Genomic DNA, 17,804 nt, shown 5'->3' with positions numbered 1-17,804 from the left:
ACTATCGGGCACTTCGACGATCTAGGTTAACTAGCGCGCACTTGGACTATCTAGGTTAACTAGCGTTCACTTGCACAATGCAGGTCCCCTAGCGGGCACTTGGACTATATAGGTTCCCTATGGGCACTTGGACTATCTAGGTTCCGTAACGGGCACTTGGAATATGTAGGTTCCCTATCGGGCCCTTGGACTATGTAGGTTAACTAGCGGGCCCTTGGACTATGTAGGTTAACTAGCGGGCACTTGGACGATCTAGGTTAACTAGCGGGTCCTTGACTATGTAGGTTAACTAGCGGGCCCTTGGACTATGTAGATTAACTAGCGGCACTTTAACTATCTACGTTAACTAGCGGGCCCTTGGACTATATAGATTCCCTAGCGGGCACTTCTACTATGCATGTTCCAGAGCGGTCACTTGGACTATGTACGTTCCCTAGCAGGCACTTGGACTACGTAGGTTCCCTAGCGGGCACTTGTACTATATAGGTTAACTAGCGGACACTTGGACGATCTAGGTTAACTAGCAGGTACTTGGACTATCTAGGTTAACTAGCTGACCTTGGACTATGTAAGTTAACTAGCGGGCACTTGCACAATGCAGGCTCCCTAGCGGGCACTTGGACTATGTAAGTTCCCTAGCGGGCACTTGGACTATATAGGTTCCCTACGGGCACTTGGAATATGTAGGTTCCCTATCAGGCACTTGGACTATGTAAGTTACCTAGCGGGCACTTGGACTATGTAGGTTCCCTAGCGGGCACTTGGACTATCTAGGTTAACGAATGGGCACTTGGACTATGTAGGTTAACTAGCGGGCACTTGGACTATCTAGGTTAACTAGTTGACCTTGGACTATGTAGGTTAACTATCGGGCACTTCGACGATCTAGGTTAACTAGCGGGTTCTTGGACTATGTAGGTTAACTAGCGGGCACTTGGACTATCTAGGTTAACTAGCTGACCTTGGACTATTTAGGTTAACTAGCAGGCACTTGGACTATCTAGGTTAACTAGATGATCTTGGACTATGTAAGTTAACTAGCGGGCACTTGGACTATCTAGGTTAACTAACGGGCACTTGCACAATGCAGGCTCCCTAGCGGGCACTTGGACTATGTAAGTTCCCTAGCGGGCACTTGGACTATATAGGTTCCCTACGGGCACTTGGAAAATGTAGGTTCCCTATCAGGCATTTGGACTATGTAGGTTCCTTTGTGGGCACTTGGACTATGTAGGTTCCCTATCAGGCACTTGGACTATGTAAGTTACCTAGCGGGCACTTGGACTATGTAGGTTCCCTAGCGGGCACTTGGACTATCTAGGTTAACGAATGGGCACTTGGACTATGTAGGTTAACTAGCGGGCACTTGGACTATCTAGGTTAACTAGCTGACCTTGGACTATGTAGGTTAACTATCGGGCACTTCGACGATCTAGGTTAACTAGCGCGCACTTGGACTATCTAGGTTAACTAGCGTTCACTTGCACAATGCAGGTCCCCTAGCGGGCACTTGGACTATATAGGTTCCCTATGGGCACTTGGACTATCTAGGTTCCGTAACGGGCACTTGGAATATGTAGGTTCCCTATCGGGCCCTTGGACTATGTAGGTTAACTAGCGGGCCCTTGGACTATGTAGGTTAACTAGCGGGCACTTGGACGATCTAGGTTAACTAGCGGGTCCTTGACTATGTAGGTTAACTAGCGGGCCCTTGGACTATGTAGATTAACTAGCGGCACTTTAACTATCTACGTTAACTAGTGGGCCCTTGGACTATATAGATTCCCTAGCGGGCACTTCTACTATGCATGTTCCAGAGCGGTCACTTGGACTATGTACGTTCCCTAGCAGGCACTTGGACTACGTAGGTTCCCTAGCGGGCACTTGTACTATGTAGGTTAACTAGCGGACACTTGGACGATCTAGGTTAACTAGCAGGTACTTGGACTATGTAGGTCAACTAGCGGGCCCTTGAACTATGTAGATTAACTAGCGGCACTTGGACTATCTACATTAACTAGCGGGCCCTTGGACTATGTAGATTCCCTAGCGGGCACTTCTACTATGCATGTTCCAGAGCGGTCACTTGGACTATGTAGGTCCCTAGCAGGCACTTGGACAACGTAGGTTCCCTAGCGGGCACTTGTACTATGTAGGTTAACTAGCGGACACTTGGACGATCTAGGTTAACTAGCGGGTACTTGGACTATGTAGGTTAACTAGCGGGCCCTTGAACTATGTAGATTAACTAGCGGCACTTGGACTATCTACATTAACTAGCGGGCCCTTGGACTATGTAGATTCCCTAGCGGGCACTTGGACTACCTAGGTTCCCTAGGGGGCACTTAGACTCTGTATGTTTCCTAGCGGGCACTTGAACTATGTATGTTCCTTACGGACACTTGAACTATGTAAGTTAACTACCGGGCACTTGGACTATGTAGGTTAACTAGCGGGCCCTTGGACTATCTAGGTTACCTAGCGGGCACTTGGACTATGTAGGTTAACAACCGGGCACTTGCACCATCAAGGTTACCTAGCTGGCACTTGGACTATGTACGTTCCCTAGCGGGCACTTGGACTATCTATGTTAACTAGCGGGCCCTTGGACTATGTAGGATAACTAGCGGGCACTTGGACGATCTAGATTAACTTGCGGGTACTTGGACTATGTAGGTTAACTAGCGGGCCCTTGGACTATGTAGATTAACTAGCGGCACTTGGACTATCTACGTTAACTAGCGGGCCCTTGGACTATGTAGATTCCCTAGCGGCACTTCTACTATGCATGTTCCAGAGCGGTCACTTGGACTATGTAGGTTCCCTAGCAGGCACTTGGACTACGTAGGTTCCCTAGCGGGCACTTGTACTATGTAGGTTAACTAGCGGACACTTGGACGATCTAGGTTAACTAGCGGGTACTTGGACTATGTAGGTTAACTAGCGGCCCCTTGAACTATGTAGATTAACTAGCGGCACTTGGACAATCTACATTAACTAGCAGGCCCTTGGACTATGTAGATTCCCTAGCGGGCACTTCTACTATGCATGTTCCAGAGCGGTCACTTGGACTATGTAGGTTCCCTAGCAGGCACTTGGACTACGTAGGTTCCCTAGCGGGCACTTGTACTATGTAGGTTAACTAGCGGACACTTGGACGATCTAGGTTAACTAGCGGCACTTGGACTATCTACATTAACTAGCGGGCCCTTGGACTATGTAGATTCCCTAGCGGGCACTTGGACCACCTAGGTTCCCTAGGGGGCACTTAGACTCTGTATGTTCCCTAGCGGACACTTGAACTATGTATGTTCCTTACGGACACTTGAACTATGTAAGTTAACTACCGGGAACTTGGACTATCTAGGTTACCTAGCGGGCACTTGGACTATGTAGGTTAACTACCGGGCACTTGCACCATCTAGGTTACCTAGCGGGCACTTGGACTATGTACGTTCCCTAGCGGGCACTTGGATTATCTATGTTAACTAGCGGGCACTTGGACTATGTAGGTTAACTAGGGGACACTTGCACTATTTAGGTTACCTAGCGGCACGTCGACTATCTAGCTTAACTAGCAGTCACTTGCACAATGCAGGTTCCCTAGCGAGCACTTTGACTATGTAGGTTCCCTAGCGGGCACTTGGGCTATGTAGGTTCCCTATCAGGCACTTGGACTATGTAGGTTAACTAGCGGGCACTTGGATGATCAAGGTTAACTAGCGGGCACTTGGACTCTCTAGGTTAACTAGCGGGCACTTGGACTATGTAGGTTAACTAGCGGGCACTTGGACTATATAGGTTCCCTACGGGCACTTGGAAAATGTAGGTTCCCTATCAGGCATTTGGACTATGTAGGTTCCTTTGTGGGCACTTGGACTATGTAGGTTCCCTATCAGGCACTTGGACTATGTAAGTTACCTAGCGGGCACTTGGACTATGTAGGTTCCCTAGCGGGCACTTGGACTATCTAGGTTAACGAATGGGCACTTGGACTATGTAGGTTAACTAGCGGGCACTTGGACTATCTAGGTTAACTAGCTGACCTTGGACTATGTAGGTTAACTATCGGGCACTTCGACGATCTAGGTTAACTAGCGCGCACTTGGACTATCTAGGTTAACTAGCGTTCACTTGCACAATGCAGGTCCCCTAGCGGGCACTTGGACTATATAGGTTCCCTATGGGCACTTGGACTATCTAGGTTCCGTAACGGGCACTTGGAATATGTAGGTTCCCTATCGGGCCCTTGGACTATGTAGGTTAACTAGCGGGCCCTTGGACTATGTAGGTTAACTAGCGGGCACTTGGACGATCTAGGTTAACTAGCGGGTCCTTGACTATGTAGGTTAACTAGCGGGCCCTTGGACTATGTAGATTAACTAGCGGCACTTTAACTATCTACGTTAACTAGCGGGCCCTTGGACTATATAGATTCCCTAGCGGGCACTTCTACTATGCATGTTCCAGAGCGGTCACTTGGACTATGTACGTTCCCTAGCAGGCACTTGGACTACGTAGGTTCCCTAGCGGGCACTTGTACTATGTAGGTTAACTAGCGGACACTTGGACGATCTAGGTTAACTAGCAGGTACTTGGACTATGTAGGTCAACTAGCGGGCCCTTGAACTATGTAGATTAACTAGCGGCACTTGGACTATCTACATTAACTAGCGGGCCCTTGGACTATGTAGATTCCCTAGCGGGCACTTCTACTATGCATGTTCCAGAGCGGTCTCTTGGACTATGTAGGTCCCTAGCAGGCACTTGCACAACGTAAGTTCCCTAGCGGGCACTTGTACTATGTAGGTTAACTAGCGGACACTTGGACGATCTAGGTTAACTAGCGGGTACTTGGACTATGTAGGTTAACTAGCGGGCCCTTGAACTATGTAGATTAACTAGCGGCACTTGGACTATCTACATTAACTAGCGGGCCCTTGGACTATGTAGATTCCCTAGCGGGCACTTGGACTACCTAGGTTCCCTAGGGGGCACTTAGACTCTGTATGTTTCCTAGCGGGCACTTGAACTATGTATGTTCCTTACGGACACTTGAACTATGTAAGTTAACTACCGGGCACTTGGACTATGTAGGTTAACTAGCGGGCCCTTGGACTATCTAGGTTACCTAGCGGGCACTTGGACTATGTAGGTTAACAACCGGGCACTTGCACCATCAAGGTTACCTAGCTGGCACTTGGACTATGTACGTTCCCTAGCGGGCACTTGGACTATCTATGTTAACTAGCGGGCCCTTGGACTATGTAGGATAACTAGCGGGCACTTGGACGATCTAGATTAACTAGCGGGTACTTGGACTATGTAGGTTAACTAGCGGGCCCTTGGACTATGTAGATTAACTAGCGGCACTTGGACTATCTACGTTAACTAGCGGGCCCTTGGACTATGTAGATTCCCTAGCGGCACTTCTACTATGCATGTTCCAGAGCGGTCACTTGGACTATGTAGGTTCCCTAGCAGGCACTTGGACTACGTAGGTTCCCTAGCGGGCACTTGTACTATGTAGGTTAACTAGCGGACACTTGGACGATCTAGGTTAACTAGCGGGTACTTGGACTATGTAGGTTAACTAGCGGCCCCTTGAACTATGTAGATTAACTAGCGGCACTTGGACTATCTACATTAACTAGCAGGCCCTTGGACTATGTAGATTCCCTAGCGGGCACTTCTACTATGCATGTTCCAGAGCGGTCACTTGGACTATGTAGGTTCCCTAGCAGGCACTTGGACTACGTAGGTTCCCTAGCGGGCACTTGTACTATGTAGGTTAACTAGCGGACACTTGGACGATCTAGGTTAACTAGCGGCACTTGGACTATCTACATTAACTAGCGGGCCCTTGGACTATGTAGATTCCCTAGCGGGCACTTGGACCACCTAGGTTCCCTAGGGGGCACTTAGACTCTGTATGTTCCCTAGCGGACACTTGAACTATGTATGTTCCTTACGGACACTTGAACTATGTAAGTTAACTACCGGGAACTTGGACTATCTAGGTTACCTAGCGGGCACTTGGACTATGTAGGTTAACTACCGGGCACTTGCACCATCTAGGTTACCTAGCGGGCACTTGGACTATGTACGTTCCCTAGCGGGCACTTGGATTATCTATGTTAACTAGCGGGCACTTGGACTATGTAGGTTAACTAGGGGACACTTGCACTATTTAGGTTACCTAGCGGCACGTCGACTATCTAGCTTAACTAGCAGTCACTTGCACAATGTAGATTCCCTAGCGGGCACTTCTACTATGCATGTTCCAGAGCGGTCACTTGGACTATGTAGGTTCCCTAGCGGGCACTTGGGCTATGTAGGTTCCCTATCAGGCACTTGGACTATGTAGGTTAACTAGCGGGCACTTGGATGATCAAGGTTAACTAGCGGGCACTTGGACTATCTAGGTTAACTAGCGGGCACTTGGACTATCTAGGTTAATTAGCGGGCATATACAATGCAGGTTTCCTAGCGGGCACTTTGACTATGTAGGTTCCCTAGCGGGCACTTGGACTATATAGGTTCCCTACGGGCTCTTGGAATATGTAGGGTCTCTATCGGGCACTTGGACTATGTAGGTTCCTCAGCGGGCACTTGGACTATGTAGGTTCCCTAACGGGCACTTGAACTATCTAGGTTACCTAGCGGGCACTTGGACTATGTAGGTTAACTAGCGGACAATTGGACGATCTAGGTTACCTAGCGGGCACTTGGACTATCTAGGTTAACGAACGGGCACTTGGACTATATAGGTTAACTAGCGGGCACTTGGAGTATCTAGGTTAACTAGCTGACCTTGGACTATGTAGGTTAACTATCGGGCACTTCGACTATCTAGGTTAACTAGCGGGCACTTGGACTATCTAGGTTAACTAGCGTTCACTTTCACAATGCAGGTTCCCTAGCGGGCACTGTGACTATGTAAGTTCCCTACGGACATTTGGACTATGTAGGTTAACAAGCAGGCACTTGAACTATCTAGGTTAATAGCGGGCACTTGGACTATCTAGGTTAATTAGCGGGCACTTGTACAATGCAGGTTCCCTAGCGGGCACTTTGACTATGTAGGTTCCCTAGCGGGCACTTGGACTATCTAGGTTCCCTAACGGTCACTTGGAATATGTAGGTTCCCTATCGGGCACTTGGACTATGTAGGTTCCTCATCGGCCACTTGGACTATGTAGGTTCCCTAACGGGCACTTGGAATATGTAGGTTCCTCAGCGGGCCCTTGGACTATGTAAGTTCCCTAGCGGGCACTTGGACTATGTAGGTTCCCTATCGGGTACTTGGACTCTCGAGGTTAACTAGCGGGCAATTGGACTGTCTAGGTTACCAAGTGGGCACAGGGACTAAGTAGTTTACCTAGCAGGCACTTGGACAATGTAGGTTAACTAGCGGGCCCTTGGACTATCTAGGTTACCTAGCGGGCACTTGGACTATGTAGGTTAACTACCGGGCACTTGCACCATCTAATTTACCTAGCGGGCACTTGAACTATGTACGTTCCCTAGCGGGCACTTGGACTATCTATGTTAACTAGCGGGCACTTGGACTATGTAGGTTAACTAGGGGACACTTGCACTATGTAGGTTACCTAGCGGCACTTCGACTATCTAGCTTAACTAGCGGGCACTTGCACAATGCAGGTTCCCTAGCGGGCACTTTGACTATGTAGGTTCCCTAGCGGGCACTTGGACTGCATAGGTTCCCTAACGGGCACTTGGACTATGTAAGTTCCCTATCAGGCACTTGGACTATGTAGGTTAACTAGCGGGCACTTGGATGATCAATGTTAACTAGCGGGCACTTGGACTATCTTGGTTAACTAGCGGGTACTTGGACTATCTAGGTTAACTAGCGGTCCCTTGGACAATAGGTTAACTAGCGGACACTTGCACTATGTAGGTTAACTAGCGGGCCCATTGACTATGTAGGTAAACTAGAGGGTACTTGGACGATCTAGGTTAACTAGCGGGCACTTGGATTATCTAGGTTACCTAGCGGGCACTTGGACTGTCTAGGTTAACGAACGGGCACTTGGACTATGTAGGTTAACAAGCGGACACTCCGACTATCTAGGTTAGCTAACGGGCAATTGGAATATGTAGGTTCCCTAGCGGGCACTTGGACTATTTAGTTTACCTAGCAGGCACTTTGACTATCTAGGTTAACTAACGGGCATTTGGACTATGTAGGTTGCCTAGGGAGCATTTGGACTATGTAGGTTGCCTAGCGAGCACTTGGACTATGTAGGTTCCCTATCGGGTACTTGGACTCTCGAGGTTAACTAGCGGGCAATTGGACTGTCTAGGTTACCAAGTGGGCACAGGGACTAAGTAGTTTACCTAGCAGGCACTTGGACAATGTAGGTTAACTAGCGGGCCCTTGGACTATCTAGGTTACCTAGCGGGCACTTGGACTATGTAGGTTAACTACCGGGCACTTGCACCATCTAATTTACCTAGCGGGCACTTGAACTATGTACGTTCCCTAGCGGGCACTTGGACTATCTATGTTAACTAGCGGGCACTTGGACTATGTAGGTTAACTAGGGGACACTTGCACTATGTAGGTTACCTAGCGGCACTTCGACTATCTAGCTTAACTAGCGGGCACTTGCACAATGCAGGTTCCCTAGCGGGCACTTTGACTATGTAGGTTCCCTAGCGGGCACTTGGACTGCATAGGTTCCCTAACGGGCACTTGGACTATGTAAGTTCCCTATCAGGCACTTGGACTATGTAGGTTAACTAGCGGGCACTTGGATGATCAAGGTTAACTAGCGGGCACTTGGACTATCTAGGTTAACTAGCGGGCACTTGGACTTTCTAGGTTAATTAGCGGGCACTTATACAATGCAGGTTCCCTAGCGGGCACTTGGACTATATAGGTTCCCTATGGGCACTTGGACTATCTAGGTTCCCTAACGGGCACTTGGAATATGTAGGTTCCCTATCGGGCACTTGGACTATGTAGATTCCCTAGCGGGCATTTGGACTACCTAGGTTCCCTAGGGGGCACTTAAACTCTGTATGTTCCCTAGCGGGCAATTGAACTATGTATGTTCCTTAGGGACACTTGAACTATGTAAGTTAACTACCGGGCACTTGGACTATGTAGGTTAACTAGCGGGCCCTTGGACTATCTAGGTTACCTAGCGGGCACTTGGACTATGTAGGTTAACTACCGGGCACTTGCACCATCTAGGTTACCTAACGGGCACTTGGACTATGTACGTTCCCTAGCGGGCACTTGGACTATCTATGTTAACTAGCGGGCACTTGGACTATGTAGGTTAACTAGGGGACACTTGCACTATGTAGGTTACCTAGCGGCACTTCGACTATCTAGCTTAACTAGCGGGCACTTGAACAATGCAGGTTCCCTAGCGGGCACTTTGACTATGTACGTTCCCTATCGGGCACTTGGACTATATAGGTTCCCTACGGGCACTTGGACTATCTAGGTTCCCTAACGGGCACTTGGACTATGTAGGTTCCTCAGCGGGTACTTTGACTATGTAGGTTCCCTAGCGGGCACTTGGACTGTATAGGTTCCCTAACGGGCACATGGACTATGTAGGTTCCTCCGCGGGCAATTGGACTATGTAGGTTCCCTATCAGGCACTTGGACTATGTAGGTTAACTAGCGGGCACTTGGATGATCAAGGTTAACTAGCGGGCACTTGGATTATCTAGGTTAACTAGCGGGCACTTGGACTATCTAGGTTAATTAGCCGGCACTTATACAATGCAGGTTCCCTAGCAGGCACTTTGACTATGTAGGTTCCCTATTGGGCACTTGGACTATATAGGTTCCCTACGGGCACTTGGACTATCTAGGTTCCCTAACGGGCACTTGGAATATGTAGTTTCCCTATCGGGCACTTGGACTATGTAGGTTCCTCAGCGGGCACTTTGACTATGTAGGTTCCCTAATGGGCACTTGTAATATGTAGTTTCCCTATCGGGCACTTTGACTATGTAGGTTCGTCAGCCGGCACTTGGACTATGTAGGTTACCTAGCGGGCACTTGGACTATCTAGGTTAACTAGCAGGAACTTGGATTATCTAGGTTAACTAATCGGGACTTGGACTATGTATGTTCCAGTGCGGGCACTTGGACTATCTAGGTTCCCTAAAGGGCACTTGGACTATCTAGGTTACCTAGCGGGCACTTGGACTATGTAGGTTAACTAGCGGACAATTGGACAATCTAGGTTAACTAGCGGGTACTTGGACTATCTAGGTTAACTAGCGGTCCCTTGGACAATAGGTTAACTAGCGGACACTTGCACTATGTAGGTTAACTAGCGGGCCCACTGACTATGTAGGTTAACTAGTGGGAACTTGGACGATCTAGGTTAACTAGCGGGCACTTGGACGATATAGGTTAACTAGCGGACACTTGGATTATCTAGTTTACCTAGCGGGCACTTGGACTGTCTAGATTAACCAACGGGTACTTGGACTATGTAGGTTAACTAGCGGACACTCCGACTATCTCGGTTAGCTAACGGGCAATTGGACTATCTAGGTTACCTAGCGGGCACTTGGACTATCTAGGTTAACTAGCGGGCACTTGGACTATCTAGGTTAATTAGCGGGCACTTATACAATGCAGGTTCCCTAGCGGGCAATTTGACTATGTAGGTTCCCTAGCGGGCACTTGGACTATATAGGTTCCCTACGGGCACTTGGACTATCTAGGTTCCCTAACGGGCACTTGGAATATGTAGTTTCCCTATCGGGCACTTGGACTATGTAGGTTCCTCAGCGGGCACTTGGACTATGTAGGTTACCTAATGGGCACTTGGAATATGTAGTTTCCCTATCGGGCACTTTGACTATGTAGGTTCGTCAGCGGGCACTTGTACTATGTAGGTTACCTAGAGGGCACTTGGACTATCTAGGTTAACTAGCAGGCACTTGGATTATCTAGGTTAACTAATGGGGACTTGGACTATGTATGTTCCAGTGCGGGCACTTGGACTATCTAGGTTCCCTAAAGGGCACTTGGACTATCTAGGTTACCTAGTGGGCACTTGGACTATGTAGGTTAACTAGCGGACAATTGGACGATCTAGGTTAACTAGCGGGTACTTGGACTATCTAGGTTAACTAGCGGTCCCTTGGACAATAGGTTAACTAGCGGACACTTGCACTATGTAGGTTAACTAGCGGGCCCATTGACTATGTAGGTAAACTAGAGGGTACTTGGACGATCTAGGTTAACTAGCGGGCACTTGGATTATCTAGGTTACCTAGCGGGCACTTGGACTGTCTAGGTTAACGAACGGGCACTTGGACTATGTAGGTTAACAAGCGGACACTCCGACTATCTAGGTTAGCTAACGGGCAATTGGAATATGTAGGTTCCCTAGCGGGCACTTGGACTATTTAGTTTACCTAGCAGGCACTTTGACTATCTAGGTTAACTAACGGGCATTTGGACTATGTAGGTTGCCTAGGGAGCATTTGGACTATGTAGGTTGCCTAGCGAGCACTTGGACTATGTAGGTTCCCTATCGGGTACTTGGACTCTCGAGGTTAACTAGCGGGCAATTGGACTGTCTAGGTTACCAAGTGGGCACAGGGACTAAGTAGTTTACCTAGCAGGCACTTGGACAATGTAGGTTAACTAGCGGGCCCTTGGACTATCTAGGTTACCTAGCGGGCACTTGGACTATGTAGGTTAACTACCGGGCACTTGCACCATCTAATTTACCTAGCGGGCACTTGAACTATGTACGTTCCCTAGCGGGCACTTGGACTATCTATGTTAACTAGCGGGCACTTGGACTATGTAGGTTAACTAGGGGACACTTGCACTATGTAGGTTACCTAGCGGCACTTCGACTATCTAGCTTAACTAGCGGGCACTTGCACAATGCAGGTTCCCTAGCGGGCACTTTGACTATGTAGGTTCCCTAGCGGGCACTTGGACTGCATAGGTTCCCTAACGGGCACTTGGACTATGTAAGTTCCCTATCAGGCACTTGGACTATGTAGGTTAACTAGCGGGCACTTGGATGATCAATGTTAACTAGCGGGCACTTGGACTATCTAGGTTAACTAGCGGGTACTTGGACTATCTAGGTTAACTAGCGGTCCCTTGGACAATAGGTTAACTAGCGGACACTTGCACTATGTAGGTTAACTAGCGGGCCCATTGACTATGTAGGTAAACTAGAGGGTACTTGGACGATCTAGGTTAACTAGCGGGCACTTGGATTATCTAGGTTACCTAGCGGGCACTTGGACTGTCTAGGTTAACGAACGGGCACTTGGACTATGTAGGTTAACAAGCGGACACTCCGACTATCTAGGTTAGCTAACGGGCAATTGGAATATGTAGGTTCCCTAGCGGGCACTTGGACTATTTAGTTTACCTAGCAGGCACTTTGACTATCTAGGTTAACTAACGGGCATTTGGACTATGTAGGTTGCCTAGGGAGCATTTGGACTATGTAGGTTGCCTAGCGAGCACTTGGACTATGTAGGTTCCCTATCGGGTACTTGGACTCTCGAGGTTAACTAGCGGGCAATTGGACTGTCTAGGTTACCAAGTGGGCACAGGGACTAAGTAGTTTACCTAGCAGGCACTTGGACAATGTAGGTTAACTAGCGGGCCCTTGGACTATCTAGGTTACCTAGCGGGCACTTGGACTATGTAGGTTAACTACCGGGCACTTGCACCATCTAATTTACCTAGCGGGCACTTGAACTATGTACGTTCCCTAGCGGGCACTTGGACTATCTATGTTAACTAGCGGGCACTTGGACTATGTAGGTTAACTAGGGGACACTTGCACTATGTAGGTTACCTAGCGGCACTTCGACTATCTAGCTTAACTAGCGGGCACTTGCACAATGCAGGTTCCCTAGCGGGCACTTTGACTATGTAGGTTCCCTAGCGGGCACTTGGACTGCATAGGTTCCCTAACGGGCACTTGGACTATGTAAGTTCCCTATCAGGCACTTGGACTATGTAGGTTAACTAGCGGGCACTTGGATGATCAAGGTTAACTAGCGGGCACTTGGACTATCTAGGTTAACTAGCGGGCACTTGGACTTTCTAGGTTAATTAGCGGGCACTTATACAATGCAGGTTCCCTAGCGGGCACTTGGACTATATAGGTTCCCTATGGGCACTTGGACTATCTAGGTTCCCTAACGGGCACTTGGAATATGTAGGTTCCCTATCGGGCACTTGGACTATGTAGATTCCCTAGCGGGCATTTGGACTACCTAGGTTCCCTAGGGGGCACTTAAACTCTGTATGTTCCCTAGCGGGCAATTGAACTATGTATGTTCCTTAGGGACACTTGAACTATGTAAGTTAACTACCGGGCACTTGGACTATGTAGGTTAACTAGCGGGCCCTTGGACTATCTAGGTTACCTAGCGGGCACTTGGACTATGTAGGTTAACTACCGGGCACTTGCACCATCTAGGTTACCTAACGGGCACTTGGACTATGTACGTTCCCTAGCGGGCACTTGGACTATCTATGTTAACTAGCGGGCACTTGGACTATGTAGGTTAACTAGGGGACACTTGCACTATGTAGGTTACCTAGCGGCACTTCGACTATCTAGCTTAACTAGCGGGCACTTGAACAATGCAGGTTCCCTAGCGGGCACTTTGACTATGTACGTTCCCTATCGGGCACTTGGACTATATAGGTTCCCTACGGGCACTTGGACTATCTAGGTTCCCTAACGGGCACTTGGACTATGTAGGTTCCTCAGCGGGTACTTTGACTATGTAGGTTCCCTAGCGGGCACTTGGACTGTATAGGTTCCCTAACGGGCACATGGACTATGTAGGTTCCTCCGCGGGCAATTGGACTATGTAGGTTCCCTATCAGGCACTTGGACTATGTAGGTTAACTAGCGGGCACTTGGATGATCAAGGTTAACTAGCGGGCACTTGGATTATCTAGGTTAACTAGCGGGCACTTGGACTATCTAGGTTAATTAGCCGGCACTTATACAATGCAGGTTCCCTAGCAGGCACTTTGACTATGTAGGTTCCCTATTGGGCACTTGGACTATATAGGTTCCCTACGGGCACTTGGACTATCTAGGTTCCCTAACGGGCACTTGGAATATGTAGTTTCCCTATCGGGCACTTGGACTATGTAGGTTCCTCAGCGGGCACTTTGACTATGTAGGTTCCCTAATGGGCACTTGTAATATGTAGTTTCCCTATCGGGCACTTTGACTATGTAGGTTCGTCAGCCGGCACTTGGACTATGTAGGTTACCTAGCGGGCACTTGGACTATCTAGGTTAACTAGCAGGAACTTGGATTATCTAGGTTAACTAATCGGGACTTGGACTATGTATGTTCCAGTGCGGGCACTTGGACTATCTAGGTTCCCTAAAGGGCACTTGGACTATCTAGGTTACCTAGCGGGCACTTGGACTATGTAGGTTAACTAGCGGACAATTGGACGATCTAGGTTAACTTGCGGGTACTTGGACTATCTAGGTTAACTAGCGGTCCCTTGGACAATAGGTTAACTAGCGGACACTTGCACTATGTAGGTTAACTAGCGGGCCCACTGACTATGTAGGTTAACTAGTGGGAACTTGGACGATCTAGGTTAACTAGCGGGCACTTGGACGATATAGGTTAACTAGCGGACACTTGGATTATCTAGTTTACCTAGCGGGCACTTGGACTGTCTAGATTAACCAACGGGTACTTGGACTATGTAGGTTAACTAGCGGACACTCCGACTATCTCGGTTAGCTAACGGGCAATTGGACTATCTAGGTTACCTAGCGGGCACTTGGACTATCTAGGTTAACTAGCGGGCACTTGGACTATCTAGGTTAATTAGCGGGCACTTATACAATGCAGGTTCCCTAGCGGGCAATTTGACTATGTAGGTTCCCTAGCGGGCACTTGGACTATATAGGTTCCCTACGGGCACTTGGACTATCTAGGTTCCCTAACGGGCACTTGGAATATGTAGTTTCCCTATCGGGCACTTGGACTATGTAGGTTCCTCAGCGGGCACTTGGACTATGTAGGTTACCTAATGGGCACTTGGAATATGTAGTTTCCCTATCGGGCACTTTGACTATGTAGGTTCGTCAGCGGGCACTTGTACTATGTAGGTTACCTAGAGGGCACTTGGACTATCTAGGTTAACTAGCAGGCACTTGGATTATCTAGGTTAACTAATGGGGACTTGGACTATGTATGTTCCAGTGCGGGCACTTGGACTATCTAGGTTCCCTAAAGGGCACTTGGACTATCTAGGTTACCTAGTGGGCACTTGGACTATGTAGGTTAACTAGCGGACAATTGGACGATCTAGGTTAACTAGCGGGTACTTGGACTATCTAGGTTAACTAGCGGTCCCTTGGACAATAGGTTAACTAGCGGACACTTGCACTATGTAGGTTAACTAGTGGGCCCATTGACTATGTAGGTTAACTAGTGGGCACTTGGACTATGTAGGTTAACTAGCGGGCACTTGGACTATCAAGGTTAACTAGCGGGCAATTGGATGATATAGGTTAACTAGCGGGCACTTGGACTATGTACGTTCCCTAGCGGGCATTTGGACTATATAGATAACCTAGCGGGCACTTCGACTCTGTAGGTTACCTAGCGGACACTTGGACAATCTAGGTTACCTAGCGGGCACTTGAACTATGTACATACCCTAGCGGGCACTTGGACTATCTAGGTTAATTAGCGGGCACTTGTACAATGCAGGTTCCCTAGCGGGCACTTTGACTATGTAGGTTCCCTAGCGGGCACTTGGACTATCTAGGTTCCCTAACTGGCACTTGGAATATGTAGGTTCCCTATCGGGCACTTGGACTATGTAGGTTCCTCAGCGGGCACTTGGACTATGTAGGTTCCCTAATGGGCACTTGGAATATGTAGGTTCCCTATTGGGCACTTGGACTATGTAGGTTCCTCAGCGGGCCCTTGTACTATGTAAGTTCCCTAGCGGGCCCTTGGACTATGTGGGTTTCCTGGCGGGCATTTGGACTATCTACGTTACTTAAAGGGCACTTGGACTATGTAGGTTCCCTAGCGGGCACTTGGATTATGTAGGTTCCCTATCGGGCACTTGGACTATGTAGGTTAAATAGAGGGCATTTGGACTATGTAGGTTACCTAGCGGGCACTTGGACTATGTAGGTTCCCTATAGGGCACTTGGAAAATGTAGGTAAACTAAGGGGCACTAGGACTATGTAGGTTCCCTAGCGGGCCCTTAGACTATCTAGGTTACCTAGAGGGCATTTGGACTATGTTGGCTCCCTAGCGGTCATTTGGACTATACAGATTACCTAGCGGGCACTTAGAATTTGTAGGTTACCTAGCGGGCACTAGGACTATCTAGGTTACCTAGCAGGCACTTGAACTATCTACGTTACCTAGCGGGTACATGGAGTATGTAGGTTACCTACTGGGCTGTTGGACTATCTAGGTTACCTTGCGGGCACTTGGACTATCTAGGTTAACTAACGGGCATTGGACTATGTAGGTTCCCTAGCGGGCCTTTGGACTATATATGGTCCCTAGCGGGCACTTGGACTATGTAGGTTCCTCAGCGGGCACTTGGACTATGTAGGTTCCCTATCGGGCATTGGACTATGTAGGTTTACTAGCGGACACTTGGACAATCTAGGTTACCTAGCGGGCACTTGAACTATGTACATACCCTAGCGGGCACTTGGACTATCTAGGTTACCTAGCGGGCACATGGATGATCTAGGTTAACTAGCGGGCACTTGGACTATCTAGGTTAACTAGCGGGCACTTGGATAATCTAGATTAACTAGCGGGCCCTTGGACTATCTAGGTTTACTAGCGGGCACTTGGATTATCTAGGTTAACTAGCGGGCACTTAGACGATCTAGGTTAACTAGCGGGCACTTGGACTATCTAGGTTAACTAGCGGGCACTTGGACTATCAAGATTAACTAGCGGGCCCTTGGCCTACCTAGGTTTACTAGCGGGCACTTGCACTATCTAGGTTAAGTAGCAGGCACTTGGAGTATGTAGTTTCCCTAGCGGGCATTTGGATTATATAGGTTACTTAGTGGGCACTTGGACTATGTAGGTTACCAGCGGGCACTTGGACTATCTAGGTTAACGAACGTGCACTTGTACTATGTAGGTAACCTAGCGGGCACTTGGACTGTCTAGGTTAACGAACGGGCACTTGGACTATTTAGGTTAACTAGCGGACACTCCGACTATCTAGGTTAGCTAACGGGCAATTGGACTATCTAGGTTACCTAGTGGGCACTTGGAATATGTAGGTTCCCTAGCGGGCACTTGGACTATTTAGGTTACCTAGCAGGCGCTTTGACTATCTAGGTTAACTAACGGGCATTTGGACTATGTAGGTTGCCTAGCGAGCAATTGGACTATGTAGGTTCCCTAGTGAGCACTTGGACTATGTAGGTTCCCTATCGGGTACTTGGACTGCCTAGGTTAACTAGCGGGCATTGGACTGTCTAGGTTACCAAGTGGGCACAGGGACTATGTAGTTTACCTAGCAGGCACTTGGACTATGTAGGTTAACTAGCGGGCCCTTGGACTATCTAGGTTACCTAGCGGGCACTTGGACTATGTAGGTTAACAAGCGGGCACTTGCACCATCTAGGTTACCTAGCGGGCACTTGGACTATGTACGTTCCCTAGCGGGCACTTGGACTATCTATGTTAACTAGCGGGCACTTGGACTATGTAGGTTAACTAGGGGATTCTTGCACTATTTAGGTTACCTAGCGGCACTTCGA

Source organism: Tenrec ecaudatus (assembly GCF_050624435.1).
Source record: "Tenrec ecaudatus isolate mTenEca1 chromosome 2 unlocalized genomic scaffold, mTenEca1.hap1 SUPER_2_unloc_2, whole genome shotgun sequence".
NCBI lineage: Eukaryota > Metazoa > Chordata > Mammalia > Afrosoricida > Tenrecidae > Tenrec > Tenrec ecaudatus.
Note: the sequence above shows the minus strand (reverse complement) of the source record.